This window comes from Cynocephalus volans, chromosome 9 (assembly GCF_027409185.1).
Source record: "Cynocephalus volans isolate mCynVol1 chromosome 9, mCynVol1.pri, whole genome shotgun sequence".
Lineage (NCBI taxonomy): Eukaryota > Metazoa > Chordata > Mammalia > Dermoptera > Cynocephalidae > Cynocephalus > Cynocephalus volans.
Genome location: NC_084468.1, coordinates 43,319,549 through 43,339,484, shown reverse-complemented (window position 1 = coordinate 43,339,484; position 19,936 = coordinate 43,319,549). Strand labels below are relative to the sequence as shown.

The following is a 19,936-nucleotide window of genomic DNA, read 5'->3' as shown; positions in this document are numbered from 1 at the left end:
AAAATGATGAGTGAAAGATTGAATTACTTAAAAATTGAAATGTGATAGAAGTACTGTTTTATGAATTATGAATTTCCTTTGGTAATTAAAAGGATGACCATAAATTCTTTATCTTAATGATTTCTATCAGTCAGATGTGAAAAATATATGAATAATTGCTTTGCTTCCTGCACTTGATTGTTTGTGAGTAGATTTTTCACATTTTAAATGGTCTCTGGCAGATTAAAAAAAATTACTGCATTTTATGTTTTCCATCATTATTTTGGTATCACAGATAGGAGCCACAATCATTTTAAATTTATTTGAAAACCATTGCATCCTTACTCTAAAAGGCTGTCAGAACTTTTGCATCATTTTGTCTTTTGCATCATTTTAAGTGACCTTGGAAGATCACCAGAATAATTTTAACAGAAGGGCAGGAATTGGCCCCTCATAGATTTCATATCTTGCAATGTGGTTTCTCTCTTTTGTTGAAATATGATGAATTTCTAGGTCCACTGCACATTCTGTGATTCAAGTATAATATAAAACATTTCGAAGTCAAATTTAGTTTCAAGTTGGGATCTTTGAAGTAATTTATTCTAACCTTTTACCCAGTGGGATATCCCTTTCTGTAACATTCTACAGCAATGTTAGTATTCCTAACAACTTTTGCCTAAAAACTTAGCGAGCAGGGACTCCAATCATTTATGAAGCAGACTTTTCATTAAGTATATAATAATTAAGTTGTTTTTTATGTTGAGCTCCAGTCTACCTTATGCTAGGCACGATAACTTCCTTGTTCTCCTCTTCAAAATATGAAGTATTCCAGGCATACAGGCAGGTATTGAGAATACTGTAATGAACATCACTCAGACTTATTTACTCTTAATTTTTCCTCTATTTGCTTGAGATTATTATTTTCAGTATTGATGTGTGTCAGAGGTATATTTCTGTTTTTCTAAGAGATTCTGTTCAAAAAGAAAATGAGGTTAATGTGTTATCTGAACACCCGTTCAACTTTCTCTTTTACTTTCTAAACTGAAGTGAAGCAAGACTCTCACTGGAGGTCCTCCCAAGCACCAGAGCTGGGCCATTGTTCTCTTTATTTATTGCACATGGAAACTTCTGGATCATTACTCCTGTTGCAAGTAAAAAGCCTTGCTCTTTAAAGCTTTTGCCATTTGGCTGCTTACAGTTTTCTCTTCAGTGTTGTCAAATACCAACTGACCTCCTTGTTTATTTGACCTTTTTCTTTTTAAATAAGAAATAACAACATTGATGATGTGTACAGCGTGACCATGTATGGTTACTTAACCTTTCTGACCTTTACTGTCTCAAAGTAGTATTATAAAAGTAGAAGTGAAAATTAGTCTTTTTGCAGATAAAATGTTCTCCAAATCAATCAAGTTAAATGAATATAAAAATGAATTCCATGTTAAATAGTATGTATGGAGACAAGACGAAAAAGTGATTGACATGCAAGAAAATAGACAAAAAAACCCCAAAAAACAAAACTGCAACAAAAACAGACCCCCACCCACCAAAAAACCCCCAGTCCTGCTAAAAAAATGATTATAACCTACAGAAAGCCAGAAAAGTATAAACCAAACATTTTCTAGGGTAACTAAAGGACATGTTTATTTTATCAAAAGTGAAAAGATGAAAATAGGAAGGTTGTATGTCTACTGAAGTATTGAAAAATTCTGGACAAACATTGGGAAGGCTTAAAATAACACAGTACTATGACAATGTGGTTATAAGAAGAGTAAACACATACTATAAAAAGCATGGCTTTAGCACTTGCTATGTCTGAACAGAAGATTATTCAAAGTGAGGCAAAATGAAAGACCTAGATGTGGTGGCACAAATTGATCCTAGATGGTATTGTTTCAATATTCTTAAAACTGCTTTGTACTCCAATGGTGATTGGTTTTGTGAGCTTTTCCCGGAAGATAAAGTGAAAAATAGTTTATATCTCATTGAATATTGTCCAATGCATGACTGTACAAACAAGACATGACATGCTATTCATTACATAAGCTTTATCTGCTATTAAGGCAGAAATGATTCCATGAACCTAAGATAAGTAAAGTATCATACATTATGGCAGAATTGTAGTTATCATATTGTTAATAGATTCAGAAATATCTGATGATGTGGTCAAAATTTTTATAAGTCTGAATGACATTGATTATGACATGCTCAAATGAATTATTGTTTTATTCATGTTTACCAGAGTTTTGGCTTTGAAGATTTGGCTTTAGTTATGATGTGTTTGATTGTGCCTGTGAGTAAATGGAATATATTCTTCTAACTTGGCTAAAGGAATTTCAAGTTAAGAGTTTTAAGTAAAAAATTAGTATTTCAGAGAGTTAGACCTTTCTGTTGGGTTGAGGAATAAAGACATTAAACAGAAAAAAAAAATAGTAAGAAACTGGTTATGATTTCAAATGAGGCTAATTTGAGTTTCAATGCCAGATTTAAAATTTGGCTTGTTAAACTGTTGAAAAATGCCAAGACTTTTAATGGTAATAAAATATGGAATGTGCATGATTACATGTGAGTCCTTATGAGTGGTGAAAGGACAACTCCCTGTGGTCATTGGCTCTATTCTTAGTAACCAGCAGCATATTAAAGTATTAAAGATATGGTACAGTGCTTCATGGTCCATGACCCCCTCAGAGTTATTATAATTAGATTTTGAAAAATATGCGTCCCACACATTTTCTGTAGATGCGATAAATATTAAGCTTAGTAGATTTATGAACTATTTTGCAAATCTGTATTTATTTTAATGAATAAAATAATAATGTATTAAACACGGCAGTATTGAACAATTAAGGTGTGGTGTATTAGTTCAATCATTGGCTAGTAAAAGTATTACTTGTCACCATGAAGAGAAGAAAGGGAGGAGGAAAACTATAAATTAGAAGAGACTTGAAACAGGTGCAATTGCCTGTATGGGTTTTATTTAGATGTGGATTAAAACAAACTGTTAAATAGACACTAATCAGATAATTGAGGAAATTTGAGCACTGATTGGTATTTGAGGTTATAAAGAAATTATTGTTAATATACAAGGGTACTTCGGAAAGTTCATGGGAAAATAGTATTAAAAGATAATACGAATCTTTCCATGAAGTTTTCGAAGTACCCTTGTATTGTAGGTATTATAATTGTATTGTCTTATGTTTAAAAAGTAAATATTTGTCTTAGAGAGATACATACTGAATTATCCACAGGTGAAATAATATGCTGTCTGGAATTTGCTTCCGAATAATCCAGAGTGGGGGGATAGGACTTGGGAGGTGGATGAAGATATAAACGAAACATGAATTGCCATGAGTTAATTGTTGAAGTTGGGAATAATAGGGTTTGTGATACTATTCTCAATAATTTTGCATTAGTTTGAATTTTTTCTTAATAAAAATGTAGAAAAACTGTAATTCAACATTATTGAAAGAGGATAACTGCAGCAGTAGGTGACACTGGCATGTAAAATATTCAGAAGTAAGGATGGATATTAGTAACACACAAATGTACTTATTGTAAACATACCTAATGTGTAAATGTTGTATTTTGTTTTTCTTCAGAGCTGAAGCCATATTTATATGAATCTTGGATGATTAACATCTAAATGCTTAATTCTCAGAACTGCTCAAGTGTCACACGGTCAGGATTAGATGATCCAAGTTACCATCAAGAAATTACTGTCTCGAGTGATTCGGTAAGATTATAGTTAACATTTTAAATGCCAAATAGTGACTGAAATCTAGAAAGATCTTTAAGGGCTATATTTTAGCTACCATCTTCTATTATAATTTCTCGATCCCATAACTGTTACACCAGGAGTTTAAAGTTGTGATAATCAACTAAAGTGCTTAAGCAATAGCAACCACAAAGAAGGCTTTATGACATATCCTCCTTATAGATTCATCTAGTACTGGATACTGTTTTGCACTGGAATGCCATGCTTTCCCCCTTGCCGTATGTCTCAGGGTAGGTCTTCTGGAAGCTGATACTGAAAAGGAGTTTAGCTTCCAGGATGTTTATTAGGGACAATAAAGAAAGGGGGTAGGAAACAGATTGGGCAGAGGAAATTGAACTGCAGCGCAGGCTCAGTAAAGCATTAGCCAATCCTGTGGGGAGTATCGTAGCTGTGATAGTTTATTTTCCTTCTTAAATAGTAAGCTTCTTGGAGTTAGAAACATATCTTCGATGCCTTTGTATCTTGCACAGATCAGTATAGAAGCTGCTCAGTAAATATTTGTTGAATGAAGGAAATCTGAGAAAAATCTTGTGGTCTCTTCTGTAATACCTAATCCTTGACCCCTTTATCTTAACCCCTTCCTTTCACCAGTTGAAAATGCAGTTTAGAATGGTGAGGTTAATAGTGACAATGATGGTGTCTTGTACATCATGAACAAACCTGAAGGTAACTTCACCCTATAATTAGCATGTGTTATATACCACTAGGTTTCTGGTCTGCATAGATGCGGAAGACCCGCAAAGGGGCCTGAGGAAAACCAGAAACATAAGATGTAAAGAACATGAGATCAAAGCTGGCTGGTTAGCTCAGTTGGTTAGAGTGTGGTGTCACAACACCAAGGTCAAGAGTTCAGATCCCCATATTGGCCAGCTGCCAAAAAGAAAAGGAAAAAAAAAAAGAACCTGAGATCATATCCATAAAGAGAAAAAAATACTTGGAAAGCATAGTGATAACTTTTAGGCCTATTAAGGCATATAGTTTGTGTTCCAACCAGAGTTTTCCGTTTGTGGGGAATAGGCTGATTGGATATTAATTTCAGTCCTTTTATGCTCAAACGTTAAGAAAGAATCTGCTTCTTAGAAACATTTTTAGAAAGTCATTGTTTTTTCCTATTACATATAGTCTTGGTTTGGGGCAAGAAATTTAAGTCTTTTACTTGATATTTTTGTTTTTTCCCCTTTTTACTTCGGTGTCCCTGAGACAGGATTTGCGTTAATAAATCCTCTGCATTTTCTCTGAACCTTAATACTATATTAGTACTTTACATATGAAGGACTTTCAATTAATATATTTTAAACGAGTGAAAGAAAAGTTGACTTCCTAAGTAATGTGGTAAAAGAATTAGGATTAAAAACTAAGTAATTAAAAAAAAAAAAAACAGCTAAGTAATTCAGAACCAGAAATGTACATGCTTTTTCTATTATAACCATTCTTACTGATATCTGTAATAGACCATTTTTGCTTCATCTTTTGAAATATTGTGTAAATCATTTTCTTCATGTTGAGCATTGGAAGAATGAGATTGTGCTTGTGTTTCACTAAACCAGATTTTTAAAATGATTATTAAGATGTATATCTTTCAAAGTTATAAATATGATTACTTAGGGAGTTTACTTATCTGTTGCCTTTCTTTTTCCATTTCCTTCTTGCTCACGTAGCATCCCCACCAGAGGGCAGGCAAAGGAAGGGAGAGAAGATGATAATAATTTCAGTTTTCAAAGTCTTTTGTAGACACCTTTTCAGAAGTATGTTTTGTCATACATCTGGATTTCATTAAGGCAGTAAGATCAGCTACTTTTCCTATTTTAAAATATTTGATAGAGTGCTCAATTATTTTGGAAATAAATTATATATTATTGATTACTGCATTTATTGAATTTAAATATACTTTAAATTCTTAACTTAATGTTCTTAGATCCATATATTTTAAATTATGAATTATTTTTTGGTAATTCATGTCAAGGTTTCTACTACTACTATTGATAAGGATGGTTGGTTGTATGTAATAGGAAGTTTTTTGGTGTTTAAAAGTACATTGAGGTGTTCGTAACACAGTATAATGTTTTAAATGACTCCTTTCATGCTCTGTAAAATCTGACATTCCAGAGGCCTTCTAGTGAATTTTCAAAATGATAAGAATTATCTTTTGCATACAGGTTACTGTTTTACACTTCAGCTGTAAGTTTATTTAAAAGGAAGATATAACTCAGACCAAAGTAAATTTGTCTTTATATTATCACAGTGAAGGTTTTCAAAGTCTAAGTGTTAAACTAGATGGAGGCTGAATATTTTATGGTCTCAGTATTGCTGTTAACACCCATCGTATATGTACGTGTATATGTACATCTGAAGTGCAGTCTCATAGTTTATAGCTGTTTGGCTTGTTATCAGTGTGAACAGTAAATGTCCTAAAAATCAGCTTCAAAACAGCTGGCAGTTGATCTGCTAGGGTTTAGCACCGCCCAAATTCACATGACGTTTCTTTGCTCTTTGACACAAATAGTGTACTATAACTTCTCATCAAGGAAGTTCGTACAGGCACCTTTCTGTGTGTTTGTGTGTCTGGCAATGTAGAAGAACCTTAAAATGGATTTTTTAAAGAGAGTTGTTCCTCCCATTCTTTTGGGAGATGTGGTTTTGGATACTGGAGATAGTATTCAGGAAAGTTCCCCAAGATTACTTAGGATGAAATGTTTTAGTTTGCTTTCATCAGAGAAGACAATATATGAGCAAGATGGAATCAATTTCTATCGTAGTAATTATGACAAATGCCAGCATCAACAACTAGGTAATGTATTACTTTCAATCCTTTAAAAAAGTAGGAAAGTAAAATTATTTTTACAAGTATGAGATCTAGTGAGCATGAGTTTTTATTTTGAATATTAAGTTTAAATATTAAATCTGTTTAAGAAAGTAACATTGTGTAGTTGAACTCTTGATCTCTTGTTACCTCTTCTGATTCCTACTTTAATGGAGCTTTTTGATTAAATGACTAGCCAAGAGTTGTAATTTACAGTAAAGGGACTCTACTGTATATGGCTGTATAATGTTGCAATTTTGTTAAAGTAAACATTTATTTGTTATCCCTACTTCCTTAATAAAAAAAGGAATCAAAATGATTGCATATTATGTAATCTTATTTTATTAATGAGATGCTCAAATATCTTTATAGTTTTTTTGTAGAGCCCTAATTGTGTGATCAAAGACTGATTTCACTGATAAATATTAGTAGAATTGGAACACATAATATCTATCCTTGGGCATAAAAATTGGTGGGAAGAAAATGACCTTTACTGATGCAGAATGTACTACAATATTTTCTGACTGTTGAAGGACAATAAGAGATATATACAGTAATGAGTCAGATCCTAAATATCAGGCAGTATGTGTGTTTCCATAGACTTCTGTTGTAATAGCTGCAAAGTCCTTGTATCTCCAAGAATGGGTTATTTTTATTTTGATGGACTCAACCTTAATTTTGTTGTTGTTGTTCATTCTGTTTGGATCAAGAATAAGTGTTAATGTGACAAAAATATATTATAACATTGATTTTTATAAATCACCAATAACAGAGACAATGATACTTTAAACAGATGAAAGTATGTATCAGCATTAAGGATGATAGAAACATATGAGCACCTTCTGGACACTGTTATCTTGTTTTATTTTACCAATAACTGAAGTGATTTCATTCATCTACCTATTTAGTGCGTATCTGACTCCTTTCCCCTCCTCAAACCAAATATAAGCAGAGCATGGACTTTGTTCGATGTGTTCCAGGGCTTGGAACATAGTAGTTGTTCAATAAATACTGGTTGAATGAGTGAATGTTATCTAGGTCCTCTTGACAACTCTGTGAGGTGGGTTGTTATCCAAAATTTTAAAAGTTCATGGAGACTTAAGCAAATTATTTGAGGGTTATTTTTTTCACTACTAAGTGGTATAACCATATCATTGTTTTAATGTCAGATGTTTAGTCCTTTTACTCTATGTCACTGTAGTGTTGTTTGATGATTTTGAAACTTTATGTATATACTTTTTTGGGTGCTTTCATTTTCATCAAGAGATATTTCAATAGGAAAAAAACTTTTAATTCCAGTTTATATTACATATTACTCTTTGAAACCCTTTCACTTTAATGAACAGTTGATAACTATTTTTTATAACATTCTGATAAGATAAGCTGATTAAGTGAAGAGGTATTTCGCATTACTTTTGTAAAACAAGAGACACACGAATTGAGGTATAATTTTTATTTCATTACAAAGTGTTAATGACTCCATGAGATATAAATGTTTAAGTAATATACTGATATACCCCGCTTGAGGAATTCAGCACAGCTCACTAGCAGGATCAAACCAAAATGTAGCCTCTGTTATAAACTTCCAAATGCCTTTTTGTTGAATTTTAAAAGCTGCTATCTATATATGACTAGTTAAAGAAAGTGGGATGCTCACTGTTAGTAATTGGATTTACTTAATAAGCGATTATTTCAGTTTTGCTTTTGCAGACCCATTGCTCTCAGTGGTTAAATTGTCTAAGTCCAGAATAGCAGGTTTTTGTTTGATACCCATAGTATTGGGTAGAGGAATGGCATGGCAGGGCACTTTCCTTTTAGAAGGGGACAAGTTTGATAAAGAGTGACAAGTGTTCATTGAAGATCTGACAATTAATAGGGAGTTTAGAGAAGGTTCTGGAAGAAAACTGGGATGAGGTTTCCTTCTGATACTTCAAACGCGTGTGATGCTGACAAACTAAAGGAAATGGAGAATCATTTGAAATTCTGATATGATAGTTAGGTTGTTGGGCAGGGCAAAGACCTGGAAGAACCTGAGGTCCAAATAATAATCAGTCTGCTATGGAACCTTTAGCCTGATCCAAATGGTACCTTGCATTCACTGTATAAGAGTGTTTAGGAGTTCAGGACTTCTTACTTATACAAATGGGATTTGGAAGCATTGGGCTTTCATGGTATCACGATATAAAATAGGTTTCCTTACTTAAGAAGGGCTTTGGAATTTTTTCGGGCTGTACTCATTGGAGGATGTAGGAGAAGCCTCACTGGGGTGTTGTATTCATGCCTTCACTGGATCTTGTGAAAATTCTCATGATAAAGGAGGGGTAATGGGAAGACCTACAGGCATGATGGGACAGAGGCAGTGAAGCATTGAGAAGAGTGGAGTGGGGCTTTGATCCTGACTAAGCTGAGCTTTGCCAGTGACTGACTGTGTGTCTTTGAATAGGCTAATTAATTTCTCTAGGCCAGTTAGCCTCACCTGCTAATTTGAATAATATCTTCTTTCTAGCATTGTTTTCAAGATTAAAAAAAAGTCTACGAAATTGATACTTAGTTCAATAAATGGTGGCCATTATTGTTACAAAAGGTTGGATTTTCTATTTGGAGGTAGATGAATCAATTCAATGAAAAATTTGTCCTTGGAGCATTCCACTGTAGAAATTATTATAGGAATTTGGATCTCAGTCTTTTATTGTACATAATTCCAAAGAGTTTTAGCATGTGACTTACAGCTCCATGACAGTTCATGGGGGCTTGAATTGCAGCACCTTTCTGTGTGCTTCCTTCTTTGTCCACAGTGTGTGGTCTTCCAAAGAGCTACTGCCAAATGACCTTCTGATTCAGACACAAAGGTTTTTTAGAAATTAGTGCAACAGTATTACTTCGGTAGTTTTTCTTGGCTGTTTTTATAGCTGGTGTAATCACTTCTTAACACTGTCTCCCCATGTTACATGGAAGTATATTGTAAACAGTTGGGGCAGTTAATTATGGTTAGAGTTAGGTTTGGGGTCTTTTTTTCTTTGGCATTTAGGAAGGACTTGCAAGAAATTTAGTTAAAGTAAAGATGCATCTGTCACCCTTTTTAAGGTACCTAGAACAGCTTCTTCTCTATCCCACTTACTCTGCCATTTCCCAGTCACAGGACTGATATTTATCCAGTACGTACTGGTGTGGTGAAGGTTGTTAAAATAGTATATAATTCCTCATATCAGTGAGAGGTTGTTAAAATAGTATAGTTCCTCATATCAGTGAGATTTAGCCACTGCTAATAGTCCCCTCCTCCAGTTGCTGATGCTTCAGATCTCCTGCCCCACCCCCGGACCCTCCCAGTTTTCATCAATGAAAGGGTGAGTCCCACACTCAGCAGGGCTCCCAGAACCCAGCTCCATGGTGAGGCTGGTCCTGCTCTGATTGTTCAGTTGCCATACCTTCCTGGCGGATGACTGTTCTGATGATCACTCCTGTTTATTCCTCACATAAGAAGCGAAAGGAAGGAGGTATTGAATCTAAGATAAAATAATTGAAATAAAAGAGAAGAAAAATATATAACTAAATAAATATTAGGTAACACATACTGAAATAATAAAAGTATGAAAAGATGAATAAGACAATAAAAATATCTATATGCAAAGATACTAAAAAATAATAATAAAAATGTGGTTAAAAGAAGAATAGTCAAATAGGTTAAGATGAATGAAACTCAGTATAAGTTTAAAATGTAACTGAAAGAATGTACTAGAAAGATGAAACAAAAATAAAATATACTATTAAAAGGAATTCAGGAAGCAATGTACAGTCCAAGGGTTAACTCCACCCAGGTACAAATAGTGTGGCCTTTGGGTTGAGGCAACTGTAGATAGTTATAAGCTTCCCATTCTGGTGACTCCCTGAAACTAGAACTCTGCAAAAGGAGTAAAAGCCACTTGTGTTATTATCTTTGGGGTTAATAGTTTCTTACACCCCCTAACCTCACTTAATTTTTCTCTGTTTGAGGACTCTAATTCATTGTCCACTAGCTTCTATTATTGTGCTTAATATGAAGATATTCTTTCTTTTACCAGATAGTGGGTTCTTTGAGGACTGATTTATGTGGGTAGCCCCAGGGTTTAGGACAGTGGCATGTGCTTGTTAAGCGGTTAGAAAATGTTTGTTGAAGAAATGTTAGGTGTCCTCGGTCCTTTGGTTCTTGTTCTTTATGTGCCAGAGCAAGTTTTATTTATTAACAAGAGCTGCTATTCATTTCCATATTTAGCCCACTACTTTTCCTTCAAAACCATCTGGCACATTGCACAGTGGGCAGTGGTTCCTGAAGCAAAACCAGCCTTCCAGTAGTTTTAAAATTAAAGGAGAAAAACAAAAAACAAGAAAACACCTCAAATCAAGCAAGCAATAATCAAGAACAGAGGTCAGCAAACTTTTTCTGTAAAGGGCCGGGTAGTAAATATTTTCAACTTTGCAAGCCACAGGTCTCTGTTACAAATACTGTACTCAGCTCTGGCTTTATAGAGTGAAAGCCATCATAGATGATATTTGAATGAATGTGTGTGGTTGTGTTCCAGTACAACTTTATTTACAAAACCAGGTGATGGACCAGATTTGGCTGGGGGGGGCAAAGTTTTTCAACCCATAAGCTAGAATATAGAAAAGAATATTGCTACCATTGGAGAGCTACATACCGATAACTTACTGGGGAAATAGAAAATGGAAGCTTTGAAGAAGGGATCCAATGTTATACTAATTTAGATTTCCCATAATCCTTGGAATAGTGTTTTATCTGTAGTAGGTGTTCAATAAATATTTATTAATTTGATTTGGGATCCAATTATATCACTTTTTCTTCCTGTCTTCAGTTGTCTCATATAAAATTTAAGATATTATGGTAAGTGATTATTAAAGTCTATCCAGTTAAAAAAAATCTGTGATTCTGTGACTGTTTTAGAAAGGCTAGGTGGTTGATTCTTTAAAGATAGTAATTGTTGGCTTACCACATTTCCTTTATGCCCTCAGTGTCCTAATGTGGATTCTGAAGTGGTTGCTTTTATCAGTCATTTTGTTTTATGAACCTTTCCACAATGGAACTCATTGTGCACTGAGGTATAGCTGTCTAAGCCTTCCACCCCTCTCTCCTAGCCCATCATGCAACATATGTGGATAGAACACACACTATGCTTTATTTTAGTCATAAAATTTATTAAGCCTTGTCATTTTTTTTTTTTTTTTTAATTAGCTGTAAAGGTAACCTAGACAATCTTGGGTGATTCTTTGTAGGTGATAGTGATCAAGATGAGGATCAGTCTGATTGTCTTTTAGAATTATATTTTTCTAAATTCTCTGTCTAGCAGAACAAATGTTCCACCATTGATTCATTTAAACTAAAGGGTAAACAATAACCCAAGCTGATTTTAAGCATTACAGATGTAAATTATAGTCATCTTATCAAAATTCTTCTTGTTCTTTTACTTAGACATTCAGTGGGTTTTTCTGTTTCTAAAGAGGGATTTACAATTAGGTAGGCCCTCTGATGATCTCTTACACTGTCCTCAAGAGGAAGTATAAGCCAGTACATATTTCTAGTCTACTTTTGATGAAGAACTTTGAAAATCTCTGAAAAGTTCTTGTAAGAAATACAGAAAATTTATCTTTATTATTTCTTAGGCTTCTGAATTTTCCCATTCTCTATTTAAAAATAAGTATAGATGTGTGCTAAAAGCTCTTCTTAAGCTTTAATGAGGTTAAGAATCACCCAGGGGATCTTACAAAAAAGATTGTATTAGTACAATCTAATTGTATTAGTCTGTTTCTGTTGCTTATAACAAAATACCTGGACTGGGTACTTTGTAAGGAAACAAAATTTATTGCTTACTGTTTCAGAGGCTGGGAAGTCCAAAGTCCAGGGAATAGATCAGGTGAGAGTCTTCTTTGACAGTGGCTTTACAGCAATGCAGGGGTCTCACATGGCAGAAAATGGCATAGCAGAGAGAGAGAGAAACTCTCACATGTTCTCCTTTTAAAGTCCTCAGAACCACTCCCATTATTCCAAGAATGGATCAATCTATTCATGAGGGTGTAGTCCTTACAGTCCAGTCATCTCTCCAGGGCCCCATCTTTCAACTGCCACAATAAGATTTCCCATCCTCTTAAAACTGTCACAGTGGGGACCAAGCCTCCAACATGTAAAACTTTTGGGGGACACAATTCAATCCACAATATTGATTTATTAGGTTTAGAGTGGGGCTTTTAAATAATATTAAGATTATGAAATTAGGTTCTTCCAAACTTCTTTTAATACAGTGTATTATGATTAAGGTCAACCATGCATCAGCATTTTTCTGTTTTGAGTTTGCCCATTTAACTGTATTGGACAATCTCTTTATCTTTTCTTCCTAACCCTACTGGTACTGTACTCCCTAAGTGTAATTTTTGTCTTTACATTTGGTTGCCTCTATAGTTTATTGGCTCCCCCTTTCCTGGCTTAGACTCTTCCTCTTATCCTTTATCACAGCCTTGCTGACATACCCCTTTGTTTTAAACCTAGAGTGATATCAAAGGTGGCTCTAATGTTGAAAACTTCTAGGTGATTGAAAACTGAGTATGCTATTGACGATTTAGGAAAAATACAGAAAGGCAAGTGTTGGCAGTAAATAGTGAGCCTTTACTTTGTAATGAGTGCCTCATGGGTAAGGTGACCGTAGGTCCCTGTACACCCTGGGTAATTGTGGTTTATATCTGTGTTCTGGCATGGTTGTTAGCAGTGCCTACTTCATGCTCAAAACAGTTCTGCTTTGGACAGTTAATTTTATATTCACCCTATTCATGGTTCATAGAATTTTACTTGTTCTGTCCCAGTTGGTTTGAAATTGTGATCCAGATACCCTTTTCTTCCCAAAATATCTGTATAACATGTATTGACAGTGAAAGTATGTTAGTATTAATCATTGTAGTTCCTTTTAAGGCAGTAAATATGCATTGTGTGTGTTATAAAAATACAAATCTAGTAAGCAGAAGCTTTTCGAATAGAAATTTAAAAATCTGGATTATTATTAATAATATCTTCAAAAATTGTTGTTTCGGGCAATTAAATTTTCTGTTTAGAGTTCTTAGGATCTCAAGAATGAATGTTAACTATATTCTGAAAAAGCAATTAAAAAAAAAAACACCCCATGAAGCATATAAAAAGAACTAAAAGCAAAAGCTTACAAGTTGGGCTATTAATACATACCTGTGTCAGGAATGTAATAGTAATTGTACCTTATGGCATACACAAGTAATATAATTGCTGCATAGGTAACTGCTCCCCAAATTATAGAGCTTAGTTAAAATGCTTCTTTATTGGTTTTATTAGTGCTAATTTCTGACTATATTGATGCATTGGTCCAATCTGTGACTTTTATATAAAACTTATCTTTATTAGAAGCCCACTTACAGCTATGATCAGAAACTTGATTTATACTTCTAATAGAGGCAGTTAATTTGGACAAGGCCTGAAACCTTTCTACTGAGAATTCTAGGCAGAATTTGCTCATTCAACTGTTTCAGGAACATATTCCCCTTATTACTCAGTTTATTTTGTTTGCCTTTCATAGCTCTATATTTGAATTATTGTCTCTTTTTTTGTTTTTTTATTTTTCTTCAGTTCAGCTGAATCCATTAATTTGTGGTTGTTGTTGGCTAGCAAGTACTTGAAAATAATTAATTCACCCCCCCCTGACCCCACCATCTCCCCATAGATATATAAGACACCTGGATTGCTTTTTGGGATTGTTTGTTTGCCTGCTTCTCTGTTGTCTCTCTATCATCCTATGTCTAGTCCTTGGATCCCTTTGTACCTTAGATTTGTATAACTGAAACTCTTCTCAATGGGACCTATACCTGGCTGTTCCATGTTCAGCACCACCACCTACCCAGTCCTCTAAGCCTGGGGATCACTTTGAGTATTTCAGCTTTACTTATTTTTTCTATCCTATTAGTCATTAAATACATCAAGAAATATCTGGTAGGAAAAAATGGAATTTGTTTCCTTATCCCATCCTTATTGCCTTTTTCCTAATAATTACCAGTATAGTTTTTTTTTTTAGTCATTGTCTCTCACCTCAGCAATTTAAATAGCCCATTGACTTCCATTGTGTTCTCCTCAAGTTTGTTTTCGACCTAATCAATCAAGTGGCTTGTCTGACCTTGTTCCTGCTCAAAACACTCCTCCAGCATTCCATTATCTATTTCCATATTACTTGGAGCCCTGTGGATGTTTTAGAGGTTCTTCAAGAATCTCCTCAGGCAAGTAGAAGAGCCAAATGGGTAGGGTTTTGGTGCTCTAACCCTGGTCAGCCTGAATTACTTTGCTTTTATCTATTTTTCTTTTGGGTGTTAAGCATAAAGGGTCATTCTTCTTCAGAAGATCCACAGCTCAACCGATTTTACATTGGTCCCACGGACTGGCCTTCCATGACCACCCTATTTTAGTAGGGCCTCCTCTAGTTTTCTCTGTCAGTATACCCACTTTATTGCCTTTACAGCACTGAATCACCATTTGTAATTTACATGTGCATGTTTGTGTGTGGGAACTCTCATTCTTTCTGGTTCTCCTCTCTCTCTCTCTCTCACACACATCAATACACACACGCTTTTTATCTCCACCATTAGATTCTAACTTTTCCAATGGAACAGTGATCTGTTTTATTCACTAAACTGTCCTTTACAGTATTTAGACCATTTATATTTAATGTAATTATCAACATGGTTGGATTTAAATCTACCTTTCTCTTTTTTTCCTGTTTGTTTCATCTGCTGTGTTTTCTTTTCCCTCCTCTTTCCCTGCTTTTTTTGGACTGTGTATTTTTTAGTATTTTAATTTATGCTACTAATGGCTTCTTATCTCTCTCTCTCTCTTTAAAAAGTAGTTTCTCTAGGATTTTCAGAATGAATTTTAGCATATCACAGCCTACTTTGAAATAATAGGATAACATTTTACATATAATGTAAAAATCTGTAATCTTATATTCTGTTTCTCCTCTCCATTATTTGTGCTATTATAGTCAAAAGTTTTATTTCTACATACTTGTATATTATAAAGACAACGGTACATTGTTACTTTCACTTTAAGTAGCCAATTAACTTTTAAAAACATTTAAAATGAGAAAAGTCTTCTCTTTACCCACATATTGACCATTTCTGGCACTCAATTATTTGTGTGGATTCAAGTTTTCATTTTGTAGGATTTTCTTTCTACTTAAAGAACTTTCTTTAACATTTTTTGTAGTGCAGGTCTATTGGTGCCACATTCTTTCAGCTTTTGTCTGTCTCAAAGTCTTTATTTTACTTTTATTTTTGAAATATATTTTAACTGGATATATAAAATTCTAGGTCAGTAGTTTTATTCTTTAAGCTTTTCAGTGATACAATTTTTAACTTCTGCCTTGTATATTTTCAGATGAGATGTCTTTCTTCATTTTTATCTTTGTTCCCCTGTATGTAATTTTTCATTTTCTTTGACTGCCTTTAAAATTCTTCATCACTGCTTTTCAGCAATTTGATTATGTTGTGTTTTGGCATGTTGTGTGTGTGTGCGTGTGCATGTGCGTGTGCATGTGCGTGTGTGTGTGTGTTTATTCCTACCTGAGATTTTTGGATCTGTGGGTTTGTAGTTAATCAATTTTAGAAACATTTTGGTCATTATTCTTTTAAATAATATTTTCTGTTTACTCCTTCTGCAATTCCAATTTCATGTATATTAGCCCATTTAATGTTGTTCCACAGGTCACTGAGGCTCTCTTCCTTTTTTTTTAAACAAAATCTATTGTTTCGATATATAACCAATATGTAAATATAACAAATGTTAAGGAACTTTATTATGAATTGACAAGTTAGGAAAATAGACATATAAACAACATTTTTACCAGAAAAAAAATACAAATTATTCTGAAATACTAGAAAAAAAATTACAAAAATTGCAAGATTTTATGCTACAAAAGTCATTTTTATTTATTTATTTATTTTAGTTTTAGCCTGAAAACAAGTCTTAATATCTTTAAAAAGACTGAGATCATAGAAAATAATAGAAAATATGTTCTGTGGTCACAATAACAGAAGGAAATTCAGAAAATTCACAAATGTGTGGAAATTAAGCAACACTTTTGTATAAAAAATTGGTAAAAAGAAAATCCACAGGGAAATTATAGAATACTTTGAGATAAAAATAAAAGCTCAACCTATCAAAATTTATAGGTGCAGGGCTCATGCAGTGCTTAGAAGAAAATTTATACTTGTAAGCACCTATGTTAGAAATAAGAAAAAAATCTCAAATCAGTAAGGTAAACTTCTACCTTAAGAAAACAGAAAAAGAAGAGCAAACTAAACCAAAAGCAGATATAGTAGGAAATAACAAAGATTACAACAGAAATATATTAAACAGGGAATTAAAAAACAATAGAGAATATGAATAAAATCAAAAGTTGATTCTTTAAAAAATCAACAAAATTTGCAAACAGTTATCTGTTCTGACTGAGGAGAAGAGATAAGACCCAAATTACCAAAATCAGAGGTAAAGCAGGGACAGTATTACATTGTCATTATGGTTTTTAGTGGTTGTAAGATTTAGTTTCTTTCTCTTTCTCATTGGTGTTTTTGTTCTTCCAGTGGGTTTTTTCTTCTTTCTTGTGTATTTGTGGCAATGATTATCGTTTTTCAGATTCCAGATGTAGGACTTCCTTAAGGATTTCTTGTAGAGCTGGTCGTGTGGTGGTTAACTCACACAGTTTTTCTTTGTCTGGAAAATACACTATTTCTCCCTCGTTTCTGAAGGATAGCCTTGCTGGGTGTAATATTTTTGGCTGGCAGGTTTTTTCTTCAAGCATTTTGAATACATCATACTGTTTTCTTCTAGCCTGTAGAGCTTCTGTTGAGAAGTCTGCTGTTAGTTTGATAGGGGCTCCCTTATAGGTGACTTGACACTTTTCTCTTGCTTCTTTTAAGATTCTCTCTTTGTCTTTGAGCTTTGCCAGTTTGACTAGAATGTTTCTCAGAGAGGATCTTTTTGGGTTGAATCTTTTTGGGGATCTTTGATCCTCCTGGATCTGAAAGCCCATGTCTCTCCCTATACTTGGGAAGTTTTCTGTTATTATTTTGTTGAATAAATTTTCCATGCCTTTTCCTTTCACCTCCCCTTCTGGAACACCCATGATTTGAATGTTTGTCTGCTCTCTTAGATTTTCTTCATTTTTAAAAATTCTTTTTTCCATTTTTTTGTCCATTTGGGTTATCTTGAAAAGACTATCTTCAAGGTCAGAAATTCTTTCTTCTGCTTGTTCTAGCCTGCTGCTTAAACTCTCAGTTATGTTTTTTATTTCATTGAGTGAATCTTTTAGTTTCATGAGTTCTGCTACATTCTTTCTTGAGGTATTAATCTCTTTGCAGATTTCCTCCTTCATAGCCTGGATTTGTTTTCTCATTTTGTATGTTGTCTGAATCTTTTCATATTTCAGTGAGTTTCCTTAAGATTGTTGCTGAGAATTCATTTTCAGTCATTTCAAGGATTTCCTGCTCTATAGGGTCTGGTATTTGAGAATTACTGTTTCTTTTGGCGGTGTTATATTTTCTTTGGTTTTCATATTTCTAGTATCTCTACATTGATGTCTGGTCATCTGGTAGACCAGTTGCTTCTTCTACTGCTCTGGAGTGGGTTTTGAGGAGAGAGAGATGTCCTTTTCTTTTTCCAGTCTCCTCTGGTGACTCTCCTTGTGTCAGTACAGTTGATTGTCTGGCAGGCCATGTACACAGTGGCTGTGGTTACTGCTGTGGTGTCGAGCTACTTTTGCAGTGGCTGCGGCTGTGGTGGTGGCTTCGGTGAGCCACCTGTGTGAAAGTGGTGTTTTGGCATGCTGTCTTGCCTGCTTCTAGGTGGAGGGGCCAGCTGTCCTTGGCTCTTGCCTAGGACCCTAGGTGTTGCTTTCTTGCCTGCTTCTGGGTGGAGGGGGTGGCCTGCCCTTGGCTTCTGCCCAGAGCCCTGGGCATTGCTGTCTTGCCTGCTTCCAGGTGGAGGGGGTGGCTAACCTCAGCTCCTGCCCAGAACAAGACCATGGATGTTGCTGACATGCCTGCTTCTAGGTGGAGGGAATGGCTGCCTGTGGCTCCTGCCTAGGACCCTGGGTGTTGCTGTCATGCCTGCTTCTGTGTGGAAGGGGCAGCTACCCTCAGCTCCTGCTTAGGACCTTGGGTGTTGCTGTTGTGCCTCCATTTTTTTCCCATTATGTTTTGTTGTCTGTGCTTAACTTTGGAGAGTTTTTGTATCCATTTTTACAAATTTACTGATCTTTTCTTCTGCAGAGTCATTTTTGTTGGTCCCAACCAGTGAATTTATTGTTTTAGATATATTTTTCTCTCTCGAAGTTCTACTTGAGTTTAGTTTCTGTCTTCTATTTTTCTCCTCCTTGTGTTTATTTTTTCTTTTAAACCCTTTAATCTATTTATAATTGCCTTTTTAAAAATCTGTCTGCTAATTTCATTATCCCTGTCATTTCTGGGTTTACTTAATTGACTGATTTCTTGGGTCACATTTTCCTTCATCTTGACACATCTAATAATTTTTAATTGGATTCTAGACATTGTGAACATGATGACATTGTTGAGTGCTAGATTTTGTTGCATTCTTTTAAAGAGTGTTGTTCTTTGTTCTGGAAGGCAGTTACTTGCAGATCAGCTTGATCCTTTGGAGCTTGTTGTAGAGGATTGTTTAGGAGCCTTTGAAGCTACTTCAAGGAGGGTTTTAAATAGTCCTTAGCCTCATTATAGGTTGAGTATCCCTGATCCAAAATGGTTGGGACCAGAAGTGTTTCAGAGTTTGGATTTTTTTGGATTTTGGAATTTTTGCATTATGCATGTACTCACCAATTCACCATCTCTAATCCAAAATTTGAAATGCTCTAATGAGCATTTCCTTTGATCATCATATTGGCACTCAGCATGTTTTGGGTTTTGGATTCTCCATCCATATAAGGCATGCCCCTTCTGCAGAATCTACAGAGTGCCCTGGATGTTCAGTGGGTCTTCTACTCTGGTTTGGGGGACTTCATGGGATCCCCTCCCTGCACTGTGGTCCCGAAAGTGCTTCTAGGCAGAAAATTGGGGTGATTGTAGTGCTCTTCCAGTTTGCTAACCATTTCTCAGGGATTGCAGTCCTCCTGTGTCTGTTGTCCAAGGTTTGAAATCTCTGATTTTGTATTTTGTACAGTGTTGTAGTCGTTTATAGTAGAAGAGTAAGTCCAATTCCTGGTAGTCCATCAGGGCCAGAAGCGGAAGTCTGGAATGAAAGTTTTTTTTTTAAATGAAGTTTTTATTTTGGAATACTTTTAGATTTATAGAAAGTTGCAAGGGTAGTACAAAGAGTTTGTATATAG

The 19,936-nt window shown here is 34.8% G+C and overlaps 1 protein-coding gene across 6 annotated transcripts in view; it reads left to right on the top strand.

Annotated features, from left to right (window-relative positions):
* FRYL (FRY like transcription coactivator) overlaps window positions 1-19,936 on the top strand; it is a 236,325-nt gene that overhangs the window by 55,861 nt on the left and 160,528 nt on the right. Inside the window, exon 1 of one of the 6 annotated variants that reach the window (XM_063107738.1) lies at window positions 3,682-3,709. The exons of the other annotated variants lie outside the window; for them this stretch is intronic. The gene's annotated coding sequence lies outside the window, so the exon portion shown is untranslated. Of the gene's footprint in view, window positions 1-3,681; window positions 3,710-19,936 lie in introns of those variants that run through there. 6 annotated transcript variants of the gene reach the window in all.